This window comes from Urocitellus parryii, chromosome 7 (genome assembly GCF_045843805.1).
Source record: "Urocitellus parryii isolate mUroPar1 chromosome 7, mUroPar1.hap1, whole genome shotgun sequence".
Classification (NCBI taxonomy): Eukaryota; Metazoa; Chordata; class Mammalia; order Rodentia; family Sciuridae; genus Urocitellus; species Urocitellus parryii.
Window position 1 is genome coordinate 94,568,907 of NC_135537.1, and position 24,602 is coordinate 94,593,508.

Sequence of the window (24,602 nt, forward strand, 5' to 3'; positions counted from 1 at the left end):
TGTGGTGATGGTCTCCCTCTGCCCGACTCATTTCAGTTAGCTCCTTGTGCTCCAGAGCAACGTCCAGTGCCAGGAGGAACAGGATTCCATTCTTTTGGTTAAATTAAATTCTTCCTCTTGGATAGCATATTTTCCATATATTCCATAAGGGGCAACATGGTGATCATAAAAAGTTCTTCAACAATCATGTGACTGGAGTTAAGGAAAAGCCTCTTGGAGTCCACAAACCAACTTTTGCCCACACTGGGAGGAGGTCCTGTCTTCAAGTCTCAGGCTGTTTCACCCCATGTCTCTGCTGGTCTTAGGTCATGCTACTTAGGGTAGGCTAAGCAGCCTAATGACTTAAAAGCTGGCCCTGCAGGTTGTAGACCTACAGTGCTGGGGCCTTAGGGAGCCTGCTCTCAGGGCACACTAGCCATGACTCTAAGGAGACTCTGTGTAGGGGCCACTCCTGGGACAACACTCTGCCTGAGCCCCAGGACTACCCAGGGAATCCTCTGGAATGCAAGTGGAAGAAGACTCATCTATGTGCCTTCAGAGTTAGCCCCATGAAGGAGGAGGAGGAGGAGGAGGAGGAGGAGGAGGAGGAGGAGGAGGAAAATGTGGTGGAAAAAGTTCTCCATCATCGATTGTAAAAGGCAAAGTGGAGTATCTCCTAAAGTGGAAGGGGTTCTCAGATGAGGACACTACATGGAAGCCAGAAGAGAAACTGGATTTTCCCAACCTCTTGCTGAGTTTCTACAGTCACAGAAAACCGCACATGAAACAGATAAATCATAGGGAGGAAAGCGTAAAGTTGACTCGGATTCTGAAAATAAGGGAGAAGAGACCAAACCAAAGAAGACAAAAGGAGAATCTGAAAAGCCAAGGGGCTTTGCCAAGGGTTTGCAGCCGGAGCCAGAGCCAATTTTTGGAGCTACAGACTTCAGTGGAGAGCTCATGTTCCTGATGAAATGGAAAAACTCTGATGAGGCTGACCTGGTCCCTGCCAAGGAAGCCAATATCTGGTGTCCACAGGTTGTCATATCCTTCTATGAGAAAAGGCTGATGTGGCATTCCTACCCCTCAGAGGATGATGATAAAAAAAAAATGACAAGAATTAACTCTCCTGAGTACCAGCCCCTGTCGCCTGTGACTGAGGATTTAAGTGGAGAGGGAAGGAGTTCCACTTGTCTTGACAACATAAAGGTGGCTTGAGAAGATGTCCTTTAAAGAGCCAGTCTAGTTTCCGTGCCCTGCAGCAGCCCAAGTGCTTTAAAGCCATTCCAAGCTGTATAGTTTGCACACCCATCCCAGTGAAGGGGAAAGGGGTAAATGTTTTAAGGCAACCCATTCTGCACTTTATTGAGAAAAGTAAAGGGCTTTCTATGAGGGATAAAATTTGCAGAATTGGGTGTTTGGGAAGGCGAACAATACTGTTGATCTTCAAAGAGCATCTCCACAACCCACAGCCTTCTTCCCAATAATGTTAATTCTGCATTTTTACAATGTAGCATGTGTGTAGTTTTTTGGCTCTTACTGGTGTATTATTTGAGGTGGGAGAGATTGGGCAGGGAAGAAGGGAGATGTGTAGGATCATTTTTTTTTTTTTTTTTAATTTGGGGCCTGACTGGGAAAATGATGAAACAATGGAAAGACGAAGTAACTAATGATTGGGTTCTACGTCCAGAATATTTTACCTTATTAAAAAAAATGTCATTGGCACCATAAATGAGGGCTGTGAGAGACTATTTAAAAGCTATGAATGCCTGAAACCTGTAAGCCAAGGTGTTCCTTGCCTGAGTTAATGTTGTTCCCCACAAAGGACTAAGCCAGTTCCTATGTTACCAAAGCTGCCATTCTGGAGATAGAAACTGACTGAGGTGGGAAGGTCTTTTATTGGAGAGCATACACAGGCAGATTATTCTGTCTTAAAAGTGCTAATTCTTGAATTTAGACAAGAATTAGCACCTCTAAAACAGAATTATGAACTTATAAATAAAATCAGCTTATCTGTGCAAGCCACTGGCTGAAGTAATGGGGAGGAGCCAAAGGGGTATGGGAAATGGAAGAGTGGGGAAAGAGGAGCGTGCATACTTGGGTTGGTATTTATTGGAGCCTCTGCTTTTTAAACTTTGAACTCTGAAACCATTAGTGGCAGAGTTCAGTCACTGACAGCACAAGTTTCATTAAGTGAATTCCAAGGTTGAGTAGTTTCAAAGCCCTGTTCTCAGGATATTAGCTTTCATATTGGGGCAGTGGTTCACTTCAAACACATTAAAAGATTTTTTTTGAAGAAAAAAATTATGAATTGACTGATACCCAAAATGCTGTCATGAATCATGATATCCAAAAGTTTTTGATATCATCTATACCTGCACCTAAAGTTACATTGTAAAATCTTTTTTAGGCATGTGTTAGGTCTGTGAGATTTTTGTTTCAATGTAAACTTCATGCACACTATCAGTTTTTGTCTTTATAATACTATAAATTTATTTTAAAAAATAAGGAGGCTGACTCATAGTGGGATAGGGAGCAGGAATTTGGGAGGAATAGATGAACTTCAGATAGGGCAGAGAGGTTGGAGGGGAAGGGAGGAGGCATGGGGTAATTAATGATGGTTAAATGTGGTGATGATTACTATCCAAGTACATGTATGAAGACACAAGTGGGTGTGAATATACTATATATACAAAGATATGAAAAATTGTGCTCTATATATGTAATAAGAATTGTAATGCATTCTGCTATCATATATAAATTTAAAAATTTACATAAAAAGATTATTAGTTGATATTTATTTTCTTTCAGAGCTTGGTATATGTTATTTTAGGATCTTCTATCTTTCACAGACTGGGTTAAAAATCTACAGTTTTCCCTATTAGTTTCCCCCAGTATGTAATTTGATTCATTTCTCTTGTGGCTTTTACAATTCTCTCCTTATTTTGTATGCTAGTTCATTATAATGTGCCTTAGGGTGGATCTGCTGTAATTTTTACATTTGGTGTCCTGTAAGCCTCTTTTATTTTGTTTTCTCTTGTATTTTTGTTTATGTTTGGAAATTTTTGTGCTATTATCTCATTGAATAGATCGTTCATTTCTTTGGTTTGGAACTCTATGCCTTCCTCTATCCGAATAATTTCTAAATTTGTTCTTTTTATGTTATCCCATGTCACTTCCCATGGTTTCTTACCATTTTCACTGTGAAATCTACATTCTTTTAAAGATGTTCTAATCTGTTGGTGATGCTTTCTGTTGAGCTTTTAATATGTTTTTTTGTTTCATGCATTTCAAAGATTTCTGTTTTTTTTTTTTTAGAACTTATGTCTCCTTATTGAAGTAAACCTTTGCTTCCTGTATTTGCTTATGTAGCTCTTTATTGAAATGATCTTCTGCTGCCTATATTCTTATATCATCCTATAATTCACAGAATATTTTAATTATGTACCTCCTGAAATCTTTCTTCTCTTGTGCTAGCCATGAAATCTAATAATGTAGTATCTTGATTTGTTTGGGACACCTTTTTACCTAGTTTTTTTTTATGTTGTTTGTGTGTCTTTCCTTCTAGCACTGCAGGACCACAGCATTACCATTTTTACCCTATAAGTTTGTAGTGTCCTGGCAGGGTTCCAATATCTCTCTTTGATGGGAAGAACAAGATTAACAGATCCCAATACAAAACATATACAACCTTAAACAAACCGGTTGCTATTAAGATGTATATTTTGGTCACAATATACAGTAACAATGAGTTCAATTATTTCTACAATATAAACAGTATGTTTGTGAAAGGATTTACAATTTCTGGTGGTGGACAAAGAATGAGAAGTTGAAGGGGTAGAAGGTGAGATTATAGAGTTATTAGTTCTTAGGAAGAGTGAAAGAGGAATCAACAGATGATGCTTAGTAGCCAGAGAAGAGAGAGAAAGTGATTTGGGGGAGATAGGAAATGGGAGACAATAAGTACATAAGCCAAACACTTAATATTAAGAAAAGTAAAATTAAAAAGTGAAAATGATAAAAGATGTAAAATGTAAAAAATGAGATAAAATAATATACAACACAACTGTGATGTATGATTCAAACATCCCTGTCCTCAAAATTCTAATTCATGCAAAGTACTTGGTTTCACAAATATTTTGGATAGCATCTTCTCCCCTCTGCTGCACCTGCTCTCCAGGGAGGCATCAAGCTGAGGTCCTCAGAGGCTCCCTGCAGTGGGAAGGCTGTACCTCCCTGTGAGGGCCTCCTTCAGCTCAGGAGAATCCAGTTGGCACGGAGCCCTCAGGTACACATGCTGCTGCCATCTGTGGTGGGCACAGGGAGAAATTTAGTCTCTGTCCTCACTTTCAGTTGTCATAAGCTGAGTCCACTTAGGGCCCTGTCTAGCTCACTCTTGTGACAGACCTGGGAGATGGACCAGCCAGTGTCCATATGGACTTCATGATGTTTTCAGGGTGAGGATTAATTTATTCTAGTTCAGTATGTATGCGGTATCTATCTATCTATCTACCATTATATTTCATCTATCTATATATACTCTATCAATAATCAATTATCTATCTTTCTCACCCCCTTGCTAATCTGTCATTGTGATCTAGGCCTCCCTTCCTCCTCTTGTGATTTGCAGAATTAGGGGAAGCAGGCTCTCTCTGTCTAAAACAACTGTCTTGGGATCATCTTGGAAGCACAGTCACCTGAAAACGATGCTGCTGCTCTGCAACCCTCACCATGTCCACGTGGTCCCAGAATAGATAATAAAACTGACATCATGGGCATGGCCACCTGGTTTCTCATAGGGCTGGTAGAGAGCCTTATTGCACACTGTGCCCCTAGTGTGATCCCAGCACCATTCTGGAGTTTTATAACCATCTGCCTCTCTTTGCCTCCTGCCTTCTGCCATGAGGTGGTACAGCCTGGTCAGGAGCAGCACCTTGATATTTGCATTTCCAGAACCTGCTTCAATGTAGCTCTCACATTGTAAACCATCAGGCATGGGAGCTGCTCAGAGCAGTAGAGACTGGACTCAGCACACACTGGTGCAGGGGTCTGAGGTGGTTGTAGTAAACATCTAAAGATGTGGATGCAGTCCTGGGACTGGGCAAAGTGTTGGTCTGTGCCAGCTCAGATGTGGGAGCTAAAATAGTCACCCAACAGCCAATCTGACAGCACCTGTAGGGATAACTCTGAAAGCATATAGGGTGCAAGAGTGTGGAGGTGGTCTTCCCCCACCTGCATTCCAGAGGATGTCCTGCATAGCCATGGAGCTCAGACAGTGCTTTGTTCTAGGTATTGCCCCTATAATAGTCCCCCTAGGCCATGGCTAGTGGAGACTTGGAGGAAAGCCCCCTAAGGCCACAGCACATAAGTATGCCATCTGCAGGGCCAGCTTTCAGGGCAGCAGGTAGGAGATGCCACCCTGTGCCACATAGCCAGAGACCAGAAGAGACATCAGGTGGGACAGACGAAGGCTTAGGGACAAGCCTCTGCCCAGTGTGCATAGGAGTTGGTATATGTAGTCCAAGAGGCTTGTCCATAACACCAGTTCCACGGCTCTTGAAGCACTTTGTATAATCATCACATTTTTCATTAAAGAAGACGTGGAAATATGATATAAACAGAGGAAGAATGTCACTTAACTAACAAGAATGGCATCCTGACCCTCCTGGAACTAGGCCTGGCCCTGGAGTACATGGATCTAGCTGAAATAAGACAGGCAGAGGAAAACCATCACCACAACATCAATCATATGGGGAACATACTGCATCTGGAAAAAGAGGACTATGGCAATTGGAGATGGGAAAGTGTAGAGAGAGCAAGGATTAGGGTGAGTGGTAAGGACGCCATGCAGAGGGGCCTTGTCCTGGTGCTCCACAGCTCACAGTGCACTTTGGTCCACAGTCAGGGTGTTCTGTAATCTTGCAGACTGGAGCAGAGCAGCTGGGTGGGCTCCCACACCAAGGAGGGACAAGTGATTGACAGCTGGGTGTGCACAGCCTTGGATCCATCATGGCACCTGGCACCCATGTGTCAGGGTGCTATTCTCTCCCTCAAAAGAACTCCACAAGAACTCATTTTTTTTTGTAGTATAAAAATAATTCCTGAATCACTATCTATGTTTCTGATGGAGAGAGATGGTGGCATTCTTAATAACGTTGGTGATCAAACACCATCACATGAAAAAGGAAACAAAATACAACACCTCATTCCTTATTCAGGCCCTTCAAAATGTATTCAACTGTCAAATCCCTAAATCTAAATTTATGCAACCAAGTCCAAATATTATACTCATAAATGTAGACACAAGACAGGTGCAGTAGTGTACACCTACAATACCCATGGCTCGGGAGGCTAATGCAGAAGGAACCAAATTCAAAGCCAGCCTCAGCCATAGTGAGGCACTAAGCAACTCAGTGAGACCCTATTTCTAAATAAAATATAAAATATGGCTGGAGATGTGTTCAAGAGTCCCTGAATTTAATCCCCAGTACCTCCCTCCAATAAAGCTGGTTTAACCAATCAAATACAGACTGTGTGCAAGTGAGGGGTGTCATGTTTAGGAAAAGAGATCCCAACATCCTCCTTGACTCAGGAAGGAGCTGAGTGAGCCCTCTAGAGCAAATCCTGATGTTTCAGTTAGCCAAAGTAGACAGAAATGAAACCATTGAGAAAATAAGCAATTGAAAAAATTCTGTTAATCTGATACAATATCATTTTTCTTTACCAATGAAAAAAGTATTATACAAACTATGATTCTTATTTAGGTATATGTAAGAACATCAGAGACATAAGAAGAAGAAAAATCATTGTATTTGTATTTGGTATAAATAAAAATAGATAATAATTTGAGAAGATTATGACAGGTAGAGAAATTTCATATAGAAAATACAGGCAGGAAACAAAAGACTCTTTAATAAATTTTGTTCATACATGTATGAATATGCCAAAATAAGCAACACAATTACATAAAGTTCTCAAATAAAATATTAAAATATGGAAATATTGTTTATTGAAACAGAAATGGCTTGTATTGATATAAAATATAAAACTCTAACTTAGCAACTTATAAGGTTTATATGCAAAATCAGTGTTATAACACTCAATCAACGTCTTTTGGCAAATACAAAAAAGAAAAAAAAAACCATTTAATTTTCTGGAATGAACCAGGAGTAACTTAAGATGATCTGGGATATAACAATTTCCCATGACCATTTTCACCCAGATTGCCGCTGAACTCTCAGGACAGGATGGGCATTGACGTGAGCAGGAACACAGCCCAGGTTGTCCCTGTCTGTAATCCTGCAATCTAGCCACAGTGGCTGGAAACCTGGACAGGGATCCAAGCTGACTCTGCCAGGAGCCAGGTGTCCAGGAGCTTCTCAGGCTCAGGGTCATGTCCCAGCAAGATGGGGTTAGAGCAGTGCTAGGCAAACTGTGCCTTCAGGGTCCTGAGGCCAGTGGCAGAGCTGACCTGTTATTCCCACAGTCTATGCAGCGCTGTCCACTCTCCCTCCTAGGTCTTTGCCAAGGGTGCCCCTTTCTCTCACCCCTGTCCACAGGCCATGTACAGTTTGGATGCCTGGGTGTGGAGTGTGGATGTCACAGAGCCTCATCATGAGAGGTAGGCAGCTCACATACGCCAAAGTTACTCTGAATATGCATATTTCTGTGCATTGACCAGGTTTAGGGCTTTCTGTCACTGCTTCTCTGTTCAGTCCATAGATATTTGGTTCAGATAATTCCTTGCTATGGGTGGTGTTGAGTGATGACTGGAGGTTTGGCAGGTACAATGGTTTCTAACAACTGGTTGCCTTGCAAAACCCTTTCTTAACATAAGTGAAAATAAAACTGAATCCGGACATTGTCAATGGTCCACAGGGGTGAAAGTTTCTGGCCCACTATGTGGGCTTTGCTGTCAAGTGTGTTCTGTGACCTGATCCATGACAGGAAGCACACTGAGCAGATTGGGAATGAAAAGGTGTCACGTGGAGAGAAAGGGGATCCAGCTGAGAATGGAGAGGGTAAGATATGGCATCAATTGTTTATAAAGTTAACCTGGGTGTGGTGGAACTCATCTCTAACCCCAGGTACTCAGAATGCTGAGGCAGGATAACTTGTTCAAAGTCAGCCTGGGCTTCTTAGGGAGAACCTGACTTAAATAAGACTCAAAGTGGGTTATAATGAAACTCAGGGTTATGACACCATTGTATCAATCCCTGGTACTGAAAAAATAAATTTAGAAAGTTCACATTAAATACACTGAGCAGTAAATATTATTAAAAATTAATTTTCATTATAAAATAATATTGAGTAGCCTATGCTGAGCAACGGAATTATAGACAAGCCTGATCTAGAGGAGGAAAAGCATCTGAGATTCTGAGACAGGAATGAACTAGAGAATTTCCATACAAGATTGTGTCTTGGCCGGTCCTGGCTGAGGAGGAGCCTCAAGGACTGAGGTAAACTCTTCTCTCCTCCCTCTGAACCTGCTCCTGAGCTTGCTGAGCACCCCCTGATGGCCCTGGGAACTCTGCAGGGAAGTTTATGTATAGATTCACACTGAGGTCCCCTCACTGTGGCTCTGGCACAGTAATAGATGACTGTGTCCTGGGAAGTCAGGGAGTTCACCTGCAGGAAAAACTAATTCTTGAACATGCCTCTGGACTTTCACTCAGCTTTTGAAATATGGGCTCTAGTTAGTACCACCATCATTTTATATATACTCTATTCACTCAGCGCCTTTACTGGGGGCTGAAGGATCCATCCAGTGCCAGCCATAACCACTAGTTGTGATGGACAATCCAGACACAGCACAGGTGACAGATAGGGTCTGTAAGGGCTTCAACGGGCCAGATCCAGACTTCTGCAGCTGAACCTGCATAGGACACCTGGGGACAAGGATAGTCACATGCTATCAGTCACCTGCAGTCACAACCTCTGCATAAACCCAGGTCAGACACTGGAGAAACCCACCTTGGGAAGGTGTGACCAGCTAAAGAAGAGACTAAGCAGCCTCATCTTTTAGAACACACTCCTGCCTTCCCAGAGACCTCAGCCCTGTGTGAGCAGAGAGCTGTGATCTCCCACAGCTCAGAGGGCATTTTGAACCCAGAGTAGGAGGAGGACTTTGCCTGTGGATGAGGCTTTTCTTACATCTGGAGAGGCTGAGGTCAGGCTGCCCAGATCCTCTATGATCCTGAGGTGTGTCCCTCCTTGGAAACCAAGTAAAGCTTTACCTGTGAGAGGAAATTAGTTGGGTTCAGGGGTGCTGGAAGGCTTTCCGAGGAGAAACCAACCTTCCTGAGCTCTTCCTCTCACCTGTCCTGCCCTCTGGTCTCCACCAGGAGAGGACAGGATGGAGGTGCTGGGCCAGGTGAGAGTCCTGGGAGCAGAGGCAGCTCTCAGCTGCAGCCTGAGGCTGAGAGCCCCTGAGTGCCCCAGAGCAGCAGAGCCAGGCTGATAGCAGACAGGAAGGCATGCAGGGCCGGCTGGGTGAGGGAGGAGGCCCAGATCCCCTTCCGTGTGCAGCATTGCTGCAGTGAGACCTGCCTTGCCCTCAGCCCAGCATTTGGAGAAAACAGGGGACACTGTCTTTAGTGAGGTGGGGTCACTGAAAGGGCAGGTGTAGTTGCTGACCTCCTGATGAGGTTCAGGAATTATTCTCCTGCTTGAGTGAGTACAGCACACTAATAAGACATGTGGGCTACTCTCCTTATTCCCTGTGGTGTTGACCATGAACTTCCTGCAAACACTGAGCCTGCAGCACCCACCTCTTGGTATTGGGGTGGCTCAGATAAGACCTGCTGGTCTCCAGGTTTTCACCATCCAAAAAGCCAGGTGTGCCATTATATGTAGTTTCCAAGTCCTAGCAAATCATCTGATTTAGAAAGCTATTCTTCAAGTTAGACCATCACAGCAATGCACCTAGACCCTTGGCATGATACTCTTTTCTCCTCCCCTCATCCAGGTGTAAACCAGTGGGTTCTAGCACCCAGTGTTTTACTTGGCCCTACCTGAGATTTCATGACCATCTACTACATTAACATCATGCTCACTTATGGCTCTCTTTCATTAAGCTATGATCAAAATATCATAGATCCAATATTTTGGTCTCGCAGGCTCCTTGACTTCCTCTCCCATAACCTGGGTTGCTTTGGGACTGTCCTGAGTGGCCTCATGCTCAGTTCAGGTGATTTCTCCTCCTACTCATGGATGATTGACATTGGTGACCTGTTGACACTAGAGTCCTGGCCAAGATTTCTGAGTCACAATTGAAAAAAAAAATCTGTTTCTCACATTCTTTCTGTGTAAGGCAGATCCCAGTGTTCTTTCACATCTGAAGCCCAGGGATTCATAAAACATAATTCTTGGGGACCATTTGAAATAATAAAATCACAATGCAGAGACATTGCAGGGAACATGGTCCTCCATTGCTGGTCAGAAAAATATTTGTTCACAGCATGAAACAGAAACAAGAGGATGGGTAGAGGGAACCTCCTGGGAATGGATGTCTGGGGGAGAATTGCCTTCCCAGGCAGTTCATGTCCATGGATAACAACAAACATACTATAGGTTTGATTGCAAATTTGACCTGGCTACCAGGGCTGTAGAGGACAGTTGGCCAGAAATTATATTGGTGACTACCTGTAAATTGCTTAGCTGCTGCCTGAGTATATATACATGGTAACTGTGCAATAAAATCAGAACTGCTTCTTGCTTGGTCTCCAAGGTCTTGATTAGTGACTCTGCAACCATACTCTCCTCTACCCTGTTCCGTGGACTTCCTTGCTGGGTGAGGTGAGCCCACGGACCCAGGAGACTAGGAGTCAAGCTACTATGGGACCAGTTTCCACTCCTCAGTACTGATCCACAGACCTAATATCAGCAGAGAATAGTGATGCACACACACCAATGTTACAGCAGCATAGCTCCAAGAGCCAGGTGTAGCACCAGCCAGGTGCTGTCCACACAAGAGTGGACAGAGAAAATGTGACCTGCGTGCCCACTAGAGCTCCCACAGCAACAAGAAAGAGAGAAATAATGTCACTTCTTGGAAAATGGACTGAATTGGAAACATGATGCTTGGAGAAAAAAAGTAAGACTCACCAAGTGAGGTAATGAAAGACATTGTCACATGCGACAGTTACACTCAGGGCAACTCACCAATCCAATACCAGGGGCTCTTCTCGAACCTCACAGAAAGTAGGAACAGAAGGGGGAAATACTCCCGAGACCACCCCTCCTTGTCCTCAGGAACAGCACCCTGGCCTGAAGAGAAGAGTCTAGAACAAGAGTCTGAGTCCTCAGAGGAGAAGCATCACAGGGAGGTGGCAACAGGGAGAGGCAGGTTTCTGTGGTCGGTGGGAGGTGATAATGTGGGCCAAGACCAACTCCCCACTGCAGTGGGGACAGACAGGGGCCTCCCTAGGGGCCCTTCATGTGAGCCCAAAGCCAGGCTGGAGAGAAGCTCAGAGCAAGTCCCCTAAGGCAATCCCGGCCCGGAATAAAATTTATCAGGTTACAGAGCTTCAGGTGCAGAAAGAAGTAGGAGAGCTGGATGTCATCTAAGGAGCCAGGAATCATATGTGAGGGGATCAAAGCACAGGGTGGTTCCAAGGAATGTTTTCATAAGACAGAAAACAAATGCTAGTGAGGGCCCCATACAACAGAAATCTCCAAATACAGAGTGGACAAGGTTCAAGATGATATATATAGAACACTTAGAAAAAAGCAGGTCTGGGGCTGGGGATGTGGCTCAAGCGATAGCGTGCTCGCCTGGCATGTGTGCAGCCCAGATTAGATTCTCAGCACCACATACAGACAAAGATGTTGTGCCCACCGATAACTAGAAAACAAATATTAAAGATTCTCTCTCTCTCTGTCTCTCTCTTTTAAAAAAAAGCAAAAAAAAAGAAAAAAGGAGGTTAAAGTAATTTTCTGAAATTATAATAAATTATAATAAAACACATGAAATCCAACAAAATGCGTGTCTGTTAACATAAAATCCAAGCCAAGCCCAACAAGACAGGACACTGAGATCAGAAAAGAGGACAAGAGGGACATGAAGCAATCTCAGCAAGTTGTGTGAAACACAACAACATACCCTATGAATGCTTATTCGGGTTTCAATATGTATTCCACTGTTATATCCCAAATCTAATGTATATAACTTTGTCCAAACATGAAAATCAGGCTTAATATATCGAACTCAAACTGTCTGAAAGTGAGGGGCACCATATTTAGGGAATGGTATCTCAGCATCCACCAGGGCTCAGGAAGAAGCTGAGCAAAGTTCCCAGAGTAAGGTCTGAGGTCTGAATGAGGCAAAGGAGACATAAACTCAACCACTAAGGAAAAAAAATTAATGAAAAAATTCTATGTTTATCAAATGCAAAATCACTTCTGTTCACCAATGAAAACAATATTGTACAAGGTATGATTGTTAGTTAGGTATACATGAAAACATCAAGGATATACAGCAAAAGAAAATCATTGTATTTGTATTTGGTATGAAAAAAATAAATTATAATTTGAGAAGATGATGATAATGCTCAATATAAAATATTACAAATAATTAAAAATATAAAAGTATTGTTGATTGAAAAAGAAATGGGTTCCACTGATATAAAATATAAAACTCTAAGTTACTTAGAAACTTATCCATTTTGTATACAAAAAAAGTGTTATGACTCTCAATCAAAATCTTTTGGGAAAAAATAAATTAAAAATAAAATATTTTGGAAAAAGCACAATAATTTAAATTTATGAAGTGAAGCAGGAGTTGCCTGGGAGTATTGTGGAACTAAATATTGGTGATGCTCATCCTCACCCAGACTGGAGCTGGACTCTCAATAGGGTGGGCACCTATGTGTCCCTCTCTGTGATCATGAAATCCAGCCACAGTGACTGGAAACCCAGGCACTGTCCTAGGTGCCTCTGCCCAGCAGCCAGATGGCCGGGGGCTTCTCAGACTCAAGATCACCTCATAGCAAGATGGAGTCAGGGTGGTTCTGCGCACAGTGTGTCTTCAGGGTTCTGAAGCCAGTGGCCTCACTGGCCTCACTTCTGGGCATGGAGCTGAGAAAGCTCCCGAGCATGTCTTCCTCTGGTGCTGGTTACTCTTGGCCATCCAGGTGGAACTTTCCCTGCTGACCCCTGAGACTGTGGGCGCTCACTCTCTCCCCTATCCCCAGGACAGCTGAGTCCTGCTGCACCAGTCCAGCACTCCCTCGGCAGCACTGTGGGGAATTGAAAGTGTCTCTCAAATTCTCTGTGTCTGTGGAAGGCCCCAGCCTGGATATCGCTGTGGAGAAGTCCCTCATGGTTCTGCAGGAGGGGCAACCACGATGCTGAGAGCAGAAAAGTACCCAGGAGCCCCCTTAACCTGGTTATCTTCTCTTCTTCCTCTGGCTGCTAAAGGCTCTTCTCTCTGGAGGGATCAGACTCCATAAGTTCTGTCTGTGACATGGGCCAGGCTGCGCTGTGCTGAACTATGGAGCTCTCCTGTGTCTCTGCAACCTGATGACAGCAGAAATTCTGATGACTGGTTGGTTTCAGAGACAGTACTTGGAATCAGGCCCTCTCTTAGGAACCCTTGATCATGGGCCTGAGCTGCGACCTTTGTGTGTCCTAGTATGAGCTGGGTCTGGACCCCACTGTCCATTTTGCCTCACTCTGAATCCAGAGTAGCAAGTCTACTCTGTGACTGACTGTGTGTCTCAGAAAGTGCTGTCAACAACTCTGCAGAGGGCTCTGGATATTGTGTGTCCCACTGTGAGGTCACTCACAGGAGCAGGCATGGCCACACCCTGTGCTTATGCATGGTGAATCTCTGCTCCCTTACAGTGATGACTTTTGAATGTAGAATTGAGAGCAGATGAACAGGATTGTAAATCTAGAAAAGATCCTTGGGGAGACTCTGAATTGAGGGGAAGCCCCAGTGGGAATCCATTTGAACCTCTCTCTTCAAGAGTTCAAGTTGGAGACTGTGATATAGGGCTCTAAAGTGGCCCTGGTGTTCCTGTCACCCTGAAAAACAAGGAAACAAACAATTTTGTCAAAGATATCATAGAAATATACAAACTGAATTAAAAAGGTATTACTTGCCTAGGACCCAGGGGGATAGAGAAAAAAAAGCCTCAATACACAACAAGAAACCAGTCTTCAACCACTCTCTGCACCTGCTCCTGTCCTGACCCTGAGATTCTTATGTGCTGAGCGCCCCCTGCTGGTCATGGTCACAATGTGGGAGGTTTGTTTCTGGGCTCACACTAAGGACCCCTCACTGTGTCTCTGGCACAGTAATAGGTGTCCTTGTCCTTGGCTCGAAGACTACTCATTTGCAGGTACTGCATGTTCTTGCATTTGTCTCTGGAGATGGTGAATTGGCACTTCACTGAGTCTGGGTAGTTGGGGCTACCACCATTTTTGTTAAATTGTCAAAACATTACAGGCCCTTCCCTGGAGCCTGGCAGACCCAGTTCATCCAGTAGCTGCTCAAGGTGAATCTAGAGACTGCACAGGAGAGTTGCAGTCCCCCCACCCCAAGGGCTGCATGAGGGCTTCCCCAGACTCCAACAGCTATATATCCACTTGTCACCTGCAAACACAGAAGCAGCCTGGTCAGGACACTCTCACTCATACACTCATTCTCTCACTTCTGTTCACTCACACACTCAGGGTCTCTGGTTCTCCATTATTTACCTTTTAAGACAGCCACCGGGAAAACCCAGCTGAGCACACTCTCCATGCTAACTGTCCTTGCAGCGACCAGTCAGGAGTGGGCCATGGAGCAAGCACAGGGACTGCACACATGGTCTCAAGCCCAGGGCTGTGTCAATGGGTAAGGAACCTGCCACTCACACACCTAGAGGAGACAGTGCCAGGCTGCCCCTGTGTCTCCATGGTGATTTGGCCATGATCAGGACCTGTACCTGAGGGTGAGACAGGAAAGGAGAGGCTCTGGCCATGGGCTTCTACTGAGTGAAGTAGACTACAGCCCTGAGAGAATTCAGACCTCTCCATTTCTCCCATTTTCCATGCCCAGCATCTTTTTTGTCCTGTCCAGGGAATATGGTGAAAGAAATATATGGAAGTGGATACGTGGTCAAGAACAGGAAAGACTTGAAAATTGGAACAGTGTTCCTGTATCATTTGGGGCCTGAGACCAATTATAGCTAGCTAACTATCTATCTATATTTCTATGTATCTATTATCTATCATCTATCTTTCTATGTGAATCATCAATCATCTCTTATGTATATATTATTTATCATCATTTTCTTATATTTATATCAGCTTTGATACATTCTTTTGTCACTTATTTATATTTATATATCATCTTTTATCATTTCCTTGTTATCTGTCAATGAACTACCTTATCTATCTACCATGTATCTCTCTATTTGTCTGCCCTCTGTCTGTGCATATCTATCTATCTATCTATCTATCTATCTATCTATCTATCTAATCTATCTATCTATCATCTGTGACCTGTTCCTCCCTTCCTGCTCCTGGGCAGTGCAGGACCTGCGGAAACAGCATCTCACTGACTGGAACATGTGTCCTGTGATCCTCCTGGGCACACAGCTACCTGCCCATGCTGCTGCTGCCCTGTCTTTCTCAGCATGTCCACATCATCCACAGATGATGAGAGAACAACTGACACCCTGGGCCAGGTTCCCCAATGGCCTGCCCCTGAGACCTTCCACCATGTCCCCACCGGACTACTGAGGTCATATCCCAGCACATATTCCTGTGTGGTGCAGAACTTGTGAGAACCATGAGGAGGAAGTGCGTCTGAACTTAAGGGTTTGCTGTAGTTCCCCACTCTTCAGCTTATCCAAATGAGGGCCAACCAGAGTTCTCTCAGATCAGGGGAAGCCCAGCCTGCCCACCTCTAGTCAACATCAAACTGCAAGCTTTAGCAATAGCAATTTACAGGACAGGGAAGCAAAGGCCCTTCAAAGTGGGAAGGAGAATTCAAGGAACTTCAGTTTTAGATGACCCAATGTTATATACATTAAAACCTAAAGAGGTCCCCGCCCCTTTCTGCATATGGCTGCTGTTGCCCTGGGCTGCTGTGGGCTCCTTAGCTCCCAGCCAGTCGGCTCTTTCTATTGGCCGCCACTTGGGCTGGGACGCCCAGGCCCAGGAGATAGGTCTGGGGCTGGGAGAGATGGCTGGCGCCACGGTGGCCCGCGGGAGGAGGGGAAGCCGCTGTGAGGAGGCGGAGCTGCGAGGCCCGCCCATGCGCCCCTTTCGCCACCGCCACCACCAAGGTCCCGGGTGCTCCTCCCTGCTTGCCACAGCCCCTCGCCCCCACCCAGGCTGGCCTCGCCTCCTCAGCAGTGGCGGCTTCCCCATTGTAGCCGCGCTTCTCAAGGAAAGGGAACCAGGCATAAGTCCTGGGGGGAACCGGAATAAGAGATCACCACGGAGGCCTGGCAACCGCGAGAAGGCCCAGCGCTCCCTTCAGAAGCTCTACCCTCTGCCCTGGGCCCGCTATTGCTCAGGCTGGTCTTCAACTCCTGGGCTCAAGCAGTCCTCTTGCCTCAGCCTTCCTGAGTAGCTGGGAATAGAGCACTGTGGGAGATAATTATGAAAAATGGTAGCACTGCTGGAAATAATCCTCATTGCGGAACACCACCAGGTACTAGTGATCCCAGCAAACCTCACTGCACAAAGGACAGCATATCCCGTGGTGGTGAAAGTAGAAAATGCTATACCAAAGACCAAGTAGATGGAGTTCTCAGCATTAACAAATGTAAAAATTACTATGAAGTACTTGGAGTTGCAAAAGATGCTGGTGATGAAGATTTGAAAAAAGCTTATAGAAAGCTTGCTTTGAAGTTTCATCCAGACAAAAACCATGCATCTGGAGTAACAGATGCTTTTAAAAAGATTGGAAATGTTTCTGCTGTTTTAAGCAATCCAGAAAAAGGAAAACAGTGTATCTCACAGGCAGTGAATAACAAGCATGCAATCACCAAGACAATGGCAGATTTAATTTCCATAGAGGCTGTGAAGCTGATATAACTCCAGAAGACTTGTTCAATATATTTTTTGGTGGTGGATTTCCTTCAGGTAGTGTACACTCATTTTCAAATGTCCGAGCTGGTTATAGCCATCAACATCAGCATCGACATAGTGGACATAAAAGAGAAGAAAAAGGGGAGAGGGAGGTTTTTCTGTGTTTATCCAGCTGATGCCCATTATCCTACTGATCCTTGTGTCATTATTAGCCAACTGATGGTCTCCAATCCTCCTTATTCCTTATATCCCAGATCTGGATCAGAGCAAACCATTAAAATGCAAACAGAAAATTTGGGCCTTGTTTACTATGTCAACAAGGACTTTAAAAATGAATATAAAGGAATGTTATTACCAAAGGTTAAAAATAGTGTAGAAGAAGATTATGTGACTAATATTCAAAATAATTTCTGGAAAGAAAGACAGCAAAAAACAGATATGCAGTATGCAGCAAATGTATACTGTGATGATCGACTCCAAAGCATAGCAGATGCCTTGAGCATGGACACCTGTAAAGAAGTGGAGCCGCTGACTAGCCTTTATAAAGGAGGATGAACTGGAATTTTTATTTATACCTTTCAGCATGCTTTTTATCTCTTCTGTAAATTTAATTTCATCATGAGAGCTGAAGAAAAATATTTGATATTAAAAACTGAACTGAATAGTTGGTTCCTGAAGTCTTGGGCTGTTTATGACCTATTGGTTCCTTTAAATAGTAAGAACTGAAAACTGAAATTAACATTTATGTTTCTGCAATTATTTTCATTTTAAAAGCTTATACGATTCCTCACTAAAAATGCTTTGAGAAAGGAATCTCATATCTGTAGCAATTCAGTTTTAATGATTCTCTGTCTTTTCCCTCATGATCATTTTGTGTACATACAGATTATTGCCTTTTATTTAAATTCTTTTAGTGTTTAGCTCCATAAGACACTTCCTAAAAAAAAAAAAAAAAAAAAAAAAAAAAAAAAAAAAAAACCTAAAGAGTGCACCTTGAATGTTACAACTGAAAAACTGGTAAAGTCACAAAATACAAAGTTGCCATACAAAATGTGACATTTTTATACATCAAAAGTGACCGAGTTATGGGCTGGGGATGGGGCTCAAGAAGTAGTGAACTCACCTGGCATACATGGGGCATTGGGTTTGATCCTCAGCACCACATAAAAATAAAATAAAGATGTTGTGTCTACCGAAAACTAAAAAAATAAATATTTAAAAATTCTCTCTCCTCTCTCTCTCTCTCTCTCTCTCTCTCTCTCTCTCTCTCTCTCGCTCTTGCTCTCGCTCTCACTCTCTCTTAAAAAAAAGTAATCATGTTGAAAAATTCAAGAAATAGTCCTATTCAAAATTGCTACATAATTATCTAGAATTAAATTATCCAAAAAGTGAAATACATCCATCCATTAGGTAAACTCTAATTTTGTTTAAAGCAATTGAAGATGAAATACAGAAAAAGTGGAAAGATATCCCAATTCATGGAATTGGAGTAAAAACACTGTTGATTGTCCACACCCCATGAAACCACCTGAGGATTCAGTGCATCCTTTGCCAAAGTTCCTGTGATATTCTTTATAGAAAGAGAAAGCATAAACTTAAAACTCACAGAGAGCCAAAGGGAAACTGAACATGCAAAGCCACCTTCACCCAAAATAGCACTGCCTGGTCTCATCTCCACCTGCACGTCAACATGTACCACAGGTGACAGCAGCCTATAGAGCTGGCCCTGCACTAAACCCACACACAGATGCAAGGAGATTTTGATGATAGGCTGCAGCCACACACATGTAGTCCACAGGGTCTAGCAAAAAGGTCAGGAATCCTTACTGGAAGGATGGTTCTTTACTGAATAGCTCTGGGAAAACTGCACAATCACAGACAGGAGATTGGAATTAGACCCGCACTCTCACCAGGTAAAATCTCAGCTCCAAATCAATGCAAGAATTACACACAGGTCCTGAGATGTCAAAGCCATAGAAGAAAATCTAGGAGACACTGAAAGGTGCTCACAAAGGAGGAGAAATAAGATAAGAACCTAAAAACAAAGGCCATAGAGTAAAAGTGGACAGATCAAGCAGCAGGATTCTCCACAGCAAAGGAAGCTACTGACTGAGGAGAAAATCTACACACTAGCAGAAAATTTATTTGGAAACCTGTTGCTCCAACAAGGGTCAGAAATGCAGAATGAGTGGGGAAAGCCAACAGTTCAGTAGCCAAAGATAACACAGAGCAAATACCCGACAGTTTACTGCACTTGGGTAAATTACCTATGTTCACATCTCTCAAAGATCACATAGATATAACACAAATAACTTATTAAATGCTCAACATCACAAATCACCAGGAAAATGCAAACAAAACCACAGGGAGATTTCAACCCTCCCTGGTGAAATGGCTCCTTGTAAAGGAGGAAGATAACAAATGCTCACATTGGAAGGGGTCAGGGTACTCTTATTAACTACTGGGAATGTAGACTTTGTCATGGAGAACACTGTGGAGCTTCATCAGAAATAAAACGAGGTCTTTCCCATGATGTAGTCACCCAGGTACTGAGTGTTTTTCCATAAGAAATGTAATTTGTACATCAAATAATTTTTTGAAAACCATTGATTATTGAAACACATTTTACAATCAAGAAAGGAGTCATTCAGGGTAGATGGATGAAGAACATCCACTATGCACAGACCAGGAAATATTTTATAGCCAAAAGAATGACATCCTGTCCTTTCTGGCCCTGGGCATGGCCCTGGAGCACATGGACCTAGCTGAAATGAGTCAAGCAGAGGGAGACCATCACCACACATCACTCATGTGGGTAGGCTACTGCAGCAAGTCCTGGAAAGAGAGAGGACAGTGGCCTCCGGAGATGGGAAGGTGCAGGGAGGGTGAGGGTGAGGGTGGGTGGTGAGGGCCACGTGCAGAGAGGGCCTTGTCGGGGCTCTGCAGCTCACAGGGCACCTGTGGCCCACAGCCAGGCTGTGCTTCACAGTGACTGGGGCAGAGCAGCTGGTGGGCTCCCCACACCCAGGAGGAACAGGTGATGGACAGCTGGGTGTGCCCAGCCTGGGACCCATCATGGCACCTGGCACCCCTGTGTCAGGGTGCTGTCCTCTGCCTCACAAGACTTTACAAGGTTTTAATGTAATTATGAAAATAAAGCTGGAATCACCAGCTGTGTGTCTGATGGAAAGAAATGGTGACATTCACAGTGATGTTGATGATCAAACACCCTCATGTGTGAAAAACAATATTCAACACATCGTTATTTATTCAGATCCTTCAAAATGTATTACACTCTCAAGTCCTAAATCTAATTTGTATAAGTAAGTCCAAATGTTATACTCAGAGAAACAAGCTTAAGCGATCAACTACAGGCTGTCTTCAAGTTAGGGGCATCCTGTTAAGGGAAAGTGATCCCAGCATCCACCTGGGCAAGGAAAGAACTGTGTGAGAATCCAGAGCAAGTCCTGAGGTTTCAGTGAAGGAAAGAAGCAGAAATCAAACCACTGGGGGAAATAAATCACTCAGAAATGCCCTCTGAATGCAATGGGTTTTTTTTTTGGGGGGTCATTAAAACACCAACATTTGTACTATGTACAATAAGAACATCAGAAACATATAACAAAGAAAAACTGTTGTGTTTGCTTTTAGTGTGACCAAACATATATAATAAATTGAAAAGATGATGACAGGCAGAGAAATTTAAGATATACAAGGTACACAGATAAAATTGCTATGTTATAAAATTGTGTATATGCATTTAAAACTACATCAAAACGAACTACACAATTTTCATTTTTATAATGCACAAAAAAATTAAAGAAATTTTAAAAAATGAGATTGTTAATGATAGATATAGTATTGACAAGCATTGTTACAAAATTTAGTACTATAAATTTTAGCCACTAGCAAACTTCATATTTAAAATCAGTGCCATAGCTGTTAACCGACCCATATTTTTCAAATACTCCCAATAATTTAATATTCTGGAATGAACCTGGAGTAGCTTAGGATGATCTGGGACATCAAAATTGCCACTGTTCATCTTCACCCAGACTGGAGCTGGACTTTCAGGACAGGGTAGACACTGGTGTGAGTAGTAACAGAGCCCAGGGTGTCACTCTCTGTGACCCTGCATCCAGCCACAGTGGCTGGAAACCCAGGCAGGCTCCAAGCTGCCTCTCCCAAGCAGGTGTCCTGGAGCTTCTTGGACTTGGGGTCACCTCACTCCAAGATGGGAACAGAATGGTCCTGAGCAGAGCATGTCTTCAGGGACCTGGAGCCAGTTTCAGAGCCACCTTACAGCTCCCACAGTCTCCTGCATAACTGACCATGCTACCTCCTGGGTCTTTGCCAAGGGAGCCCCTTTCTCTTCAAGACCTTTCTCAGGTCACCCTTGTCCACAGGCCACACAGAGCTTGGAGCCCTGGGTTTGGGAATTGGGTGTCACAGAGCCTCATCACTAGGATAGACAGCTCACATACATGAAAGTTTATTCTGAATATGCGTATTGCTGTGCATTTTAACTGGGTTTCGGCCTTTCTATCACTGCTTCTCAGTTTCATACATAGCCATTTGGTTCCAATAATGCCTTGCTGTGGGTGGTGTTGTGTGATCGCTGGAGGTTTGGCAGCTACAATGTTACCTAACAACTAATTGCCTTGGAAAATTTCTTTTTTTAACAGAAGAGAAAACAAAACTGACTCCAGACATTGCCAAAGGTGCCAGGGGTGAAAGGTTCTGGCAGTATGTGGGCTCTACTGTAACATGTGTTCTATGACCTGACCCATAACAGGAAGCACGCTGAGCAGATTGGGAATGGGAAGGTGTCATGGGGAGAGAACAGGGGATCCATCTGAGCATGGAGGGGATGAGACATGGCATCAAATGTTTATAAAGTCAACCTTTAATCCCAGGTACTCAGGATGATGAGGTAGGAAGATAACTAGTTCAAGACCAGCCTGGGCCTCTTAGAGAGAACCTGTCTTAAAATAAAACTGAGGCAGGGCTAGGATGGAGCTCAGGGTAGGGCCCCCTGATATGAAACCCTGGTACTGAAAAGATAAGTATATATAGTTTACGTTGCAGACACTGGGCAGAAAATATCATTAAAAAATTAATGTTCAGGGTGGGGGGCTGGGATTGTGGCTCAGGTGTAGAGTGCTCACCTAACACACGCGAAGCCCTGGGTTCGATCCTCAGCACCACATAAAAATAAATAAATAAAATAAAGGTTAAAAAAATAATGTTCATCAATAAATATTATTCAGTAGCCTGTGCTGAGCAAGAGAATTTCATACAAGCCTGATTTAGAGAAGGACAAACTTCTGAGATTCGGAGACAGGAAAGACGTAAATAATCTCTGTGCAAGGTAGTCTTAGGGGGTTTGCTGGCTGGGAAGAAACTTCAGTACATGAGGGGAACTTCATTTTCTTCCCTCTGCACCTGCTCTGGAACTGACCCTGTGTGCTGAGCGCCCCCTGCTGTCCCTTGGTGCCCTGCAGGAGGTTTGTGTCTGGGCTCACACTGAGGTCTCCTCACTGTGTCTCTGGCACAGTAATAGTTGGCTGTGTCCTTGGTAGTCAGGGAGCTCAGCTGCAGGGAGAACTTGTTCTTGAATGTGTCTCTGGAGATGGACACTCGGCTCTTAAGGGATGGGCTGTAGTTAGTACCACCACCACTAGATATGTGCCCTATGTACTCCAGCCCCTTCCCTGGGAACTGACGGATCCAGCCCCACCAGTAATCACTGGTTGTGATGGAGTAACCAGAGACAGCACAGGTGAGGGACAGGGTCTGCGAGGGCTTCACCAAGGCAGGTCCTGATTCTTGCAGCTGCACTTGGCACAGAACACCTGGGGACAAGGACAGTCATACCCTGTCAGTCACCTGCAGCCACAACCTCCCCATGGATCCAGGTCTGACACTGGGGACACTCACCTTGGGGAGCTGTTACCAGGCACAGGACAAGACCCAGCAGCCTCATCTTCTAGACCACACCTGCCTTCCCAGAGACCTCAGCCCTGTGTGAGCAGAGAGCTGGGTGCTCCCACAGCCCAGAGGGCCTTTGAACCCAGAGCAGGAGGAGGGATTCACATGTGGGTGAGGCTCTTCTTATATCTGGAGAGGCTGAGGTCAGGCTGCCCAGGTCCTCTGTGCTCCTGAGATGTGTCCCTGTCTTGAACCCAGGTGGAGGTTTACCTGTGAGAGGACGGCCAGTGGTTTCAGGGGAGCTGGAAGGCCGTCAGAGGAGCTTAGGCCCTCCTAAGCCCATCCCTGCCTCCTCCAAGCCCTTTCTCCCTGCACTTGGGAGGGTCTCAGAGTGGCAGGAACGTGCCCAGCATGCAAGAGGCCCAGGTTCACCTCCCAGCCCTGAAGGAGAAGCCCTCAGTGATGACTGATCAGAGAACAGGGCTGAGGATGTGGTTCCCCACATCCAGGAGAAGAGCCCCCCTTTTTTTCTCAGGACTAGTTCTTCTCTTTCATCTCTGTGAGATTTGGAGGCTACAGACTGAACAGGACAGGAGGGAGCAGGGTCTCAGGAGGGGAGGTTTTTTTTTTTCTTTATGCCCACTGCCCTCCACTCTCTGTCCTGCTGGTTCTCCTGACTGTGAACAGGAGTGGGCAGGAATAAATCTGCAAGACCATCCCCATCTTGTTTGCACAAGGGGCCCAGGAAGTTGTTTCAGCATGCTTAGAGGCTCAGGAACCTCCAGGCTGCTGAAACCATGATCTCAGGAGGCTTGACTACTGCTTGAGATGGTGGGAACTTGGCATCACCCATGTGGTGCTAGTTCTGTAGGGTTGAAAGATGCTGGACTAAGGGGGTCATGGAGGCATCCATGGAGATGTCAATGGAAAACCTGGGAGACCAGGCAAAGTGCAACAGGGTTGGAGTCTCTGCAGGTAGCCCCTGAGAGGTTGATGAATGAATTAATGAGAAGGAAGCTGAAACTGCATTGGAGATCTCTGAGATTAAGAGATACCAGTATCATGGAACATCTGCCAAGGAAATTCAAGGAATTGAGCAGAGACAGGCCAAGAAGAGGCCCCATAGACTGCTACTAACAAAACCATAGGAGTGGAGCTACCCAGGCACTTAGGATAGAATATCACAATGCCATATGCCTCAGATGCTAGATGTGAAAATACAGGTTTTGTTTGCCCAGCTGGATTTTGGTCTTGCTTTTGTCCCGTCCCTTCTCTCTATGCCCCTATTTCTCCCTTGTAGAATGGAAAAGTTTACTCTGTGCCATTATATATTGAATGTATGTGTGTGTGTGTATGTATGTATGTATATATATATATATATATATATATATATATATATATATATATATATATATATGTATGTATATATATTGATTTTACAGGGGTTTTAACACTGTGATTTTGTTTTGAATCTCAGAAGAGACTTTGGAGTTGGACTTTTGGGGAATTCTGAAACTGAAGAACATCTAGACTCTTGGCAATGGACTCAATGTATTTTGCATTGTGAGATGAGCATGAACATTTAAGGGCTGGGTGCAGAATATTATGGTTTAGATATGAGATGTCACTCAAAATGTCATATGTAAGAAAATGCAAAAAAA

General features: G+C 44.1%; 3 pseudogenes; 2 read left to right on the forward strand and 1 right to left on the reverse strand.

Moving 5' to 3' along the window:
- The first annotated feature begins 548 nt into the window (after positions 1 to 548).
- Positions 549 to 1,197, forward strand: LOC113178114 (chromobox protein homolog 1 pseudogene; annotated as a pseudogene).
- Positions 1,198 to 7,879: 6,682 nt separating this feature from the next.
- Positions 7,880 to 17,565, forward strand: LOC144256055 (dnaJ homolog subfamily B member 14-like; annotated as a pseudogene).
- Positions 17,566 to 22,416: 4,851 nt separating this feature from the next.
- LOC144256056 (immunoglobulin heavy variable 4-28 pseudogene) lies at positions 22,417 to 22,996 on the reverse strand (annotated as a pseudogene).
- Between the last annotated feature and the right edge of the window lie 1,606 nt (positions 22,997 to 24,602).